The 8,849-nt window shown below is 41.2% G+C and overlaps 1 long non-coding RNA gene across 1 annotated transcript; it reads right to left on the reverse strand.

Annotated features, from left to right (window-relative positions):
• Positions 1 to 6,909: 6,909 nt before the first annotated feature.
• Positions 6,910 to 8,334, reverse strand: LOC133968734 (uncharacterized). Its single transcript, XR_009924128.1, has 2 exons — positions 8,154 to 8,334; positions 6,910 to 7,088 (listed from the first exon to the last, which is right to left on the reverse strand). It is a non-coding gene; the product is annotated as an uncharacterized LOC133968734 (long non-coding RNA).
• Positions 8,335 to 8,849: the final 515 nt, after the last annotated feature.

Raw genomic sequence — 8,849 nt, forward strand, 5'->3', positions numbered from 1 at the left:
TAATAATAGTGATGGCGCCACCTACTGGCAAACCTACTGCCGCAGAGCGCAAAACGCATGCAACGTGGAGAAGTGCATGCTCGATCGATGATGTGCGCTTGGTCATCGATCGCTCTCTCCACCGACCGCAACAGGCTTCAACGTGCGGGTGCTCGGGCCCGCAAGTGCTACAACGTAGCCCTAGTTATTATTATTATTATTATTATTATTATTATTATTATTATTATTATTATTATTTCCCTTTGGGGGGCTTTTTCAGGGTCTAGACATGCTCAAAAAGTTATGAAAATTTGCAGGAAATTCAAGGTCTGCGGATATTTTAGTATTCTGGAGTAATTGGAATTGGGCGTGGCAAAATGGCTCTACAGCGCCCCCTGGAACCAGCCCCTAGGTTTCCACATAACGGATTTTCATCAAAATCTGGATATAGGTGTATTGTGACCAGTCATGAAAAAAAGTCTCATGGAGCATTATGAAAAACGCAACAGGAAGTCCGCCATTTTGCTTTTAGTGGCCATTTTGGCAATATCCCACATTTTTACTTTTACGTACTTGTCCCAGGGCTTTCATCAGATCAACTTCAAATTCAGATGAGTGTCATCACAACAAGATGGAGATAAAAAATGATTGAGGGATTTTTTTTTTATCACACCGTGTGACCGTGGCATGGCGTTAAAAATTGGTTACACGCCATCAAAACACGGGCATCTGTATCTCGGACATACATGTTCCAATCAAGTCCAAACTAGACATGTAAGACAATAGTCCCCGCCTGATGACATCTATGCATAAATGATGACTTAAAACCGCAGCGCCCCCTGGTGGCAACAGGAAATGTCTTGTTTTTTGCTTGTCTTACACTTGGATGAATTTCTCCTCATCCACTGACCTCAACCATGTCAAACTGTATCAAATGGGTCCCAAGACATTGACAATGAAGACATAAGATTACCGTGACTTTTCGTCAAACGCCATATGAATGGCGTGGCATTAAAGTTCATCAACTCGCCGTGAAACACGAAATTGCTGTAACTTCAGTGTTCATGATTCTATCTCTCTCAAACTACATGTGTGTAACAACAGCCCCCCCCTGAAGATATTCATATGGTTTTAAGAAATGGGCGTGGCAAAAAAACTGACCAGCGCCCCCTATAGGGCAACCCCGGCACTACGATGGCCGACATTTATACAAATCTATCGGGACATGTGTCGTTTCATAACAAACAAAAAAATATCTTGGATAGGTATGCTTGACCAAACAGGGAGGCCGCCATTTTGGATTAAGTGGCCATTTTTTTTCCATATTCCACATTTTTACTTGATGCACTTGTCCCAGGGCTTTCATCAGATTAACTTCAAATTAAGATCAGTGCCATCGCAACAAGATGGAGATAAAAAGTGATTAAGAGATTGACCTTTCGTCACACCGTGTGACCTTGGCGTGGCGTCTTGAGTTTGATTAAACGCCATCAAAACACGAGGTTCTGTATCTCGGACATACATTGTCCAATCGAGTCCAAACTAGACATGTAAGACAAGGGTGCCATCCTGATGACATCTACACAGAAATTATGACTTGAAATTACAGCGCCCCCTGGTGGCTACAGGAAGTGACATGTTTTATACTTTGATGAACTGCTCCTGGCTGATTTACAATATACAGCTCAAATCAGATCAGTCAAGTCATTAGATCATGGTCAGAATTGTGACGTTTCCTCAAACCGTGTAAACATTGATGTGCGGCGAAGGATTTTCCTTCGCCAAAGGACACGATGTTATCATAACTCCACTGTGCATTGTCCTATCACTACAAAACTTCTGTCACATGGTCAGAGTCCAAGCCTGAACAGCTCTATGTGTCAATATTTCCTCAGTGTCATAGCGCCACCTACTGATTCGCCAGGAAACAGGAAGTACTTTGTTAATCCACTCTGCATTATCCAACCGGCTCCAAACTACTGACCTATGATCACAATCCTGAATAGAACAGCTCCATATATGAATATAAGTTCAGGGTCATAGCGCCACCTATTGATCAGTGTGAAAATTAAGTTGCGGAAACATTGTCCAATTGACACAAAATTGCTCACGCTACATCAGAGCGCCTACATGAACAGATATATATGTCTGTGCGTAATAATAGTGATGGCGCAACCTACTGGCAAACCTACTGCCGCAGAGCGCAAAACGCATGCAACGTGGAGAAGTCCATGCTCGATCGATGATGTGCGCTTGGTCATCGATCGCTCTCTCCACCGACCGCAACAGGCTTCAACGTGCGGGTGCTCGGGCCCGCAAGTGCTACAACGTAGCCATAGTTATTATTATTTCCCTTTGGGGGGCTTTTTCAGGGTCTAGACATGCTCAAAAAGTTATGAAACTTTGCAGGAAATTCAAGGTCTGCGGATATTTTAGTATTCTGGAGTAATTGGAATTGGGCGTGGCAAAATGGCTCTACAGCGCCCCCTGGAACCAGCCCCTAGGTTTCCACATAACGGATTTTCATCAAAATCTGGATATAGGTGTATCGTGACCCGTCATGAAAAAAAGTCTCATGGAGCATTATGAAAAACGCAACAGGAAGTCCGCCATTTTGCTTTTAGTGGCCATTTTGGCAATATCCCACATTTTTACTTTTACGTACTTGTCCCAGGGCTTTCATCAGATCAACTTCAAATTCAGATGAGTGTCATCACAACAAGATGGAGATAAAAAATGATTGAGGGATTTTTTTTTTATCACACCGTGTGACCGTGGCATGGCGTTAAAAATTGGTTACACGCCATCAAAACACGGGCATCTGTATCTCGGACATACATGTTCCAATCAAGTCCAAACTAGACATGTAAGACAATAGTCCCCGCCTGATGACATCTATGCATAAATGATGACTTAAAACCGCAGCGCCCCCTGGTGGCAACAGGAAATGTCTTGTTTTTTGCTTGTCTTACACTTGGATGAATTTCTCCTCATCCACTGACCTCAACCACGTCAAACTGTATCAAATGGGTCCCAAGACATTGACAATGAAGACATAAGATTACCGTGACTTTTCGTCAAACGCCATATGAATGGCGTGGCATTAAAGTTCATCAACTCGCCGTGAAACAGGAAATTGCTGTAACTTCAGTGTTCATGATTCTATCTCTCTCAAACTACATGTGTGTAACAACAGCCCCCCCCTGAAGATATTCATATGGTTTTAAGAAATGGGCGTGGCAAAAAAACTGACCAGCGCCCCCTATAGGGCAACCCCGGCACTACGATGGCCGACATTTATACAAATCTATCGGGACATGTGTCGTTTCATAACAAACAAAAAAATATCTTGGATAGGTATGCTTGACCAAACAGGGAGGCCGCCATTTTGGATTAAGTGGCCATTTTTTTTCCATATTCCACATTTTTACTTGATGCACTTGTCCCAGGGCTTTCATCAGATTAACTTCAAATTAAGATCAGTGCCATCACAACAAGATGGAGATAAAAAGTGATTAAGAGATTGACCTTTCGTCACACCGTGTGACCGTGGCGTGGCGTCTTGAGTTTGATTAAACGCCATCAAAACACGAGGTTCTGTATCTCGGACATACATTGTCCAATCGAGTCCAAACTAGACATGTAAGACAAGGGTGCCATCCTGATGACATCTACACAGAAATTATGACTTGAAATTACAGCGCCCCCTGGTGGCTACAGGAAGTGACATGTTTTATACTTTGATGAACTGCTCCTGGCTGCTTTAAGATATACAGCTCAAATGAACTCAGTCAAGTCATTGAATCAAGGTCAGAATTGTGACATTTCCTCAAACCATGTAAACATTGATGTTTGTCATAGCGCCACCTACTGATTCACCAGGAAACAGGAAGTACTTTGTTAATCCACTCTGCATTATCCAACCGGCTCCAAACTACTGACCTATGATCACAATACTGATCTGAACAGCTCCACATATAAATATTAGTTCAGGGTCATAGCGCCACCTACTGATCAGTGTGAAAATTAAGTTGTGTTAACATTGTCCAATTGACACAAAATTGCTCACGCTACATCAGAGCGCCTACATGAACAGATATATATGTCTGTGCGTAATAATAGTGATGGCGCCACCTACTGGCAAACCTACTGCCGCAGAGCGCAAAACGCATGCAACGTGGAGAAGTGCATGCTCGATCGATGATGTGCGCTTGGTCATCGATCGCTCTCTCCACCGACCGCAACAGGCTTCAACGTGCGGGTGCTCGGGCCCGCAAGTGCTACAACGTAGCCCTAGTTATTATTAGGGCCCGAGCACCGAAATCGGTGGGAGGCCCTATTGAAATTGAAATGATTATTATTATTATTATTATTATTATTTTTCTTAGCTTAAATGAATTGGCTTTTTGAGGGCTTTAATGTGCTCAAAAAGTTGTAGGAGTTTGCAGTAAATTCGAAGGCGGCGTAAAATTACGTATTCTGGAGTATTTTGAAAAGGGCGTGGCAAAATGGCTCAAGAGCGCCACCTACGGAAAAGCCCCTCATTTAGCATTCACCGATCCTCAAAAAAAACAAAGATTATTGTGTATCATGACTAGATGCACAAAAAAGTCCATCAGTGCATTATGAATAACGCAACAGGAAGCCCGCCAGTTTGACTTTAGTGGCCATTTTGGTCATATTCCATATTTTTTCTTTGATGTACTTGTCGTACAGCTTTCATCAGATCAACTTCAAATTTAGACGATCGTCATCACAACAAATTGGAGATCTAAAGTTATTGAAGGATTACGTTTTAGCAAAACCGTCTGACCGTGGTGTGGCGTTAAAGTTTGATGAAACGCCATCAAAACACAAGCTTCCATATTTCAGACATATTTTGTCCAATTGAGTCCAAACTAGACACATTCGACAAGAGTCGCCACCAGAAGACATGGGTGCAGAAATTGTGACTTACAATCACAGCGCCCCCTGGTGGTAACGCGAAATGTCTTGTTTTGGTACGTGTTATGTTTTTATGTACTACTCAGACAGCTTTCATCAGATCAACTTAAAAATTAGATGAGACTCTACAAAACAAGATGAAGATCTAAAGTTATCAGAATTTAAACTTTTCATCATACCGTGTGACCGTGGTGAGGTCTCAAAGTTCGACTAAACGCCAATATAAGCGAGCTTCTGTAACTTAGACATATTTTGTCCAATCGACTCCAAACTACACATATAAGACAAGAGTCGCGACCGGAAGACATCTACCTAGAAATCATGACTTAAAAGGAAAGCGCCCCCTGGTGGCATCAGGAAATGTCTTGTTTTGGTCATCTTACTCTTTGATGTATTTCCCTCCAGCCACTTTACTAAACCATGTCAAACTGTGTCAAATTGGTCTCAAGATATTGATAATGTAGGCATAACATTATTGTGACTTTTCATCATGCAGATTGTTAATGGCGTGGCATCAAAGTTCATCAGCTCACCATGACCAATGAAACACATTTTAACAGAGTTACCCTGAACGCAGCATGAGACCGCTTTCGGTTTGTTACGTCTCACACTTGGATGTATTTCTCCTCATTCACTTTGCTAAACCATGTCAAACTGTGTCACATGGGTCTCAATATATTGATAATGTAGGCATAACATTGCTGTGAGTTTTCATCATGCGGATTATTCATAGCTTTGCAGCAGACTTCTTCAACTCGCCATGACAAACGAAGCTGCATTTAACACAGCTGCAAGTGAACGCCTCATGAGACTCTGAAAAAGTTACGTCGTCACAAGCTGCGGAGCTGTGTATCACGAAGAACCGGAGAACGGTTGGCGAGTCTGGATGAGAGGACGGCGGCGGAGTCACTGTGGACGTTGTTCGCTCAGCAGGTTAGAGTGTGGGACTCAAAGCTTTTTTCCCCTCTCCCGTTGTGTCTTTTCCTGTGTGAACTCTGCCGCTCTCAACAGCAGCACTGGCTATGAGCTAGCTCCTGCTAGCTCCAACGAAGCATCTCTCAACTGCTACGTAAGTTAAACGGACACTTCTGACTGACTGTGATGATAAGCAAAAGAGACACTGTGGATGTGTGATGTGTTGTACTGCATTTGTTTGATCTGTTTACTAATACTAGCTCTAATAAATACTGTATAAATTATATTTTGCTCCTGAATTGAACTGTGTTAAAGGGGTTCACATGGAAAATATATGTTCAATTATTTAAGGGTGATTTTTGTTACTATTATACTAATGGAGATTTAGCACTTGCTACACATTGTAAGAGCAGCTGTTCAAAGGAGCACTACGTCTTTTAAGGCTCTTTATTCAGAGTCACGGTGTTGATGTCCTGTCACGTGTTACAGTGAAAAATAACCGTGTCTCCCACCTTCAGTATTTAAATCGTTAATCTCAGACAGACTTCACTGAATTCTTTTGGTAAATATGAGTAAGTCATAGCCTTGTACCTTTACTAGAACAGACAGTGTCATACAGAGTTGTGGGCTTATATGCACTACCTATTTCCTAATCTGAAATGATTATGCTCTGATTAACTTTGAACTAATATTTTATTTTTACCATTTAAAAGTCTGTTAATTACTTAACCTGGCCCATGTATGACTTTACATATCTGTGTATTGGTTTCATGTTCCTCTAGAAGGTCCAACTTGACACACAACTTGAATCCAACCAGACTGAACACTGACTCCAGGTACAGACCTGATTTCATTACTTAAAAACAATCAAAGTATTGCACATAATACATAATGTATTAAATTATAATGCAATACTTTTAATGTGAAATAGCTCCATTAAAAACATTCATTGTCATGGTAGTGCACGTTTTAATCCAAAAGCATATTCAAATACACAGTTGAATATCCACAGAAAATAAGATTACACACTTTGTTCATATGTAACTCTTCCTCTACAATAATGACGATCACTTTCATGTTTCCTATCATTTTATTAGGGACAGACGAGCCTGAAGGACACAGCTGTGATGACCATGTTCTGTCTCTTATGGCAAAGCAGAAATATAAAACACTGGGTTCTTATCTAAAGTGTATCAAATCAGATCTCCACCATGTTGCTGCTGAGGACATCAGGTGCTGCAGTTCTTCATCTATGAAGAGAAAAAACGCACTGTTAAAGAATGTTTTGTGTTGTGTATAAAGCACAACAGATTTCAGATAGAACTGTTGTACTGTGGTCTTGGTTTATATCCTCATGGTGAAATGTACATATTTTAAGTCCCTTCTGATAAAAGTGCTGAAAGAAATACAACATTGTACAAATACATAAAATGTCTTTCTACCTCATCAGTACTATTCAAGGTGATAATCTCCCAAAGACCTATTGATAACAGTCCAAATCAAGTCTTTCCACTTCTCTCAGTGTGAAAACATAATTCTATAATTAATTTGAGAACTGTTTACAACACTGATGTGTGGAGATTAAAATCATACCTAAACTGTCTAATTCACTGTAAAACTCCATGACATTCGCAGGCCATCTGTAGTTAAGGGAGCAACGCATGGAGTGATGTGTAGATTACTAGTTTGATGATGCATGAGGAGAGGCGGTGGTCGAGTGGCAGAAACTTGGACTATGGGCAGAGAAGGTCTCTGGTTCGTCTTTGGTTCGACTCCATGGAGAGACAACAAAAGTCGAACCTGGATTGATCTGTCCAAAAATCCAAGAGTCTCCCTACCCTCTCTAGTGCCCATGAGCAAGGCACCTCACTCCCCCAACATCTGCTCCCCCGAGCGCCGTACATGGTCGCTCACTGCTCTGTGTGTCCTGCACCAGATGGGTAAAAAGCAGCGATTAAATTTCCCTACCTGCATGAGTGTGCCTTTGCATGTCTGTGCATGTGTTTGGGATGAATAAATGGATTTTAATCTTAATCTTTTAATCTTAATCAGTTGTCTTCCAGTTGACCAGCATGAAGCTGCAGATCTCCACCATGTTGCTGCTGGGGACATCAGGAGCTGCATTAATGAGGAGCAGAAGCGTACTGTTATGAATGTTTTGTGTTGTTTATGAAGCACTACTTATTTCAGCTAGAACCGATGTACTAGGGTCTGGGTTTGTATCCTAATGGTTAAATGCACATACTTTAAATCGCTTTTGATAAAACGTGACAAAGAAATACAACATTGTACACATAGATAAAATGTCTTTCTACCTCATCTGTAATATTCAAGGTGATGATCTCCCACAGAGCTGTTGATAACAGTCCACATCAAGTCTCTCCACTTCCCTCAGTGTGAAAACATAATTATATAATTAATTGGAGAAGTGTTTACAACACTGATGTGTGGACATTATAATGTTATCACTACTGTCTAATTCACTCTACAACTCCATGACAGACTAAATAAACGATGTGAAAATAGTAATGGCGGATATACCATCCTGTATCAGAATATTGGTGAAACAGTTACTATCACATGAAACGTACACGTGTAGCGTATTGATAGTAACTCATTAAAAAAAATAATGTCACAACCAAAACAAGACTGTCGAGTTATCTTGCTTCAATCTGTTCATTAGACGTGATAAATAAACGGTAACTTTTATAACAATTACATATTACAAAAAACTTGAGGCATGTAAGCATATGATGATAGATAAAGCAATAGGTTATGTTGGATAGTTTCAAGGTTACTTACCTCTAGTTCAGCACCAGCGGCTGGCCAGAAGAAGTGGAGCGATCTTCCTTGCCGCACAGGGCAAACGCAGGCAATGTGGAGACGAGCGCTTGGTCATCGAACGTTCTCTCTTCCCCGACCGCAACAGACTTGAAATTGCCTGTGCTCGGGCCCGTTAGTGCTACAACGTAGCCCTAGTTATTATTATTTTTCTTAGCTTAAATGAATTG

This window comes from Platichthys flesus, chromosome 14 (assembly GCF_949316205.1).
Source record: "Platichthys flesus chromosome 14, fPlaFle2.1, whole genome shotgun sequence".
NCBI classification, from domain to species: domain Eukaryota; kingdom Metazoa; phylum Chordata; class Actinopteri; order Pleuronectiformes; family Pleuronectidae; genus Platichthys; species Platichthys flesus.